Source organism: Mus caroli, unplaced genomic scaffold (assembly GCF_978045245.1).
Source record: "Mus caroli unplaced genomic scaffold, Mus_caroli_1 scaffold_13, whole genome shotgun sequence".
Taxonomy (NCBI): Eukaryota; Metazoa; Chordata; class Mammalia; order Rodentia; family Muridae; genus Mus; species Mus caroli.
Genome location: NW_028227268.1, coordinates 2,425,491 through 2,426,636, shown reverse-complemented (window position 1 = coordinate 2,426,636; position 1,146 = coordinate 2,425,491).

Sequence of the window (1,146 nt, the reverse complement as noted above, 5' to 3'; positions counted from 1 at the left end):
ACCCATGAGACTTTTTGGTACTTGGTCATGAGGGAGAGCACCCTAGGGTAGATTAGTGATTTTATAAGAAGAGGAAGGAGCCAGGTGTGGTAGCACACACCTTTAATTTTGAGTCCACCCTGATCTACAAAATGAGTTCTTGAATTTCTTGAATTCTGACCCTCTTTTATCTTTGCCTTCTTAGTGTTGGGATTATAGGTACACCAAGTGAGCCTCAGCCTACAGACTTTTTTTTTTTTTTTAAACAAAAAACAAATGACTCAGGCACTCACAGGAAGCAGTCAATGGCTTCTTAAGAAAGGCAACTGCCATCCTGCCTTTTCTACTAGGATGAGGATGCTGAAATAGAAAAAAACAAAAAACCCCATAAAGTCCAGCCAGGTGGTGGCACATGACTTTAATCCCAGCACTTGGGAGGCAGTGGCAGAGGCAGAGGCAGAGGCAGAGGCAGAGGCAGAGGCAGAGGCAGAGGCAGAGGCAGAGGCAGAGGCAGAGGCAGAGGCAGAGGCAGAGAGGCAGAGAGGCAGAGAGGCAGAGGTGGAAGAGGAGGAAGAGGAGGAAGAGGAGGCAGAGGCAGGCAGATCTCCGAGTTTGAAGCCAGCCTGCTCTACAGAGTGAGTTCCAGGGCAACTAGGACTACACAGAGATCCAATCTTGAAAAACCAAGAAGAAAAGAGAGAAAGAGAGAGAGAGAGAGCATAAAATCCAAATCATATTCAAAATAAATGAAAGTATTTGTATATGTGTGCATGTGTGTGTGTGCGCGCGCACACACGCGCATTTAAGAAGTAGACACTTGTGGCTATCACTTCCACACACACAAGGATCTTGAGCATAAACAAGATATGCAGCTGCACTCCTATGGCTATCTGCCGCCTCAAGAGGCAGGTGCCAGGAAGAGGCAGGGTGCTTAGCTCACTCTTGACATGTCCCTCTGATTAAAAAGTGGAGAAGAGAAAATATGGGAGGAAGATGGAGAGTTATGGGGGGAAAATAATGACTGCAACTATGGCAAAAATTGAGAACACAAATTACATTTACAAATTTCTCCCCAGCTGACAAGCCACCCAGCCCAGAGGAAGGAAAGGCACTGGGGAAGGAGACTGCGTGAATAATTCATGCAGGCGGGAATCTGGCCTGGGCACA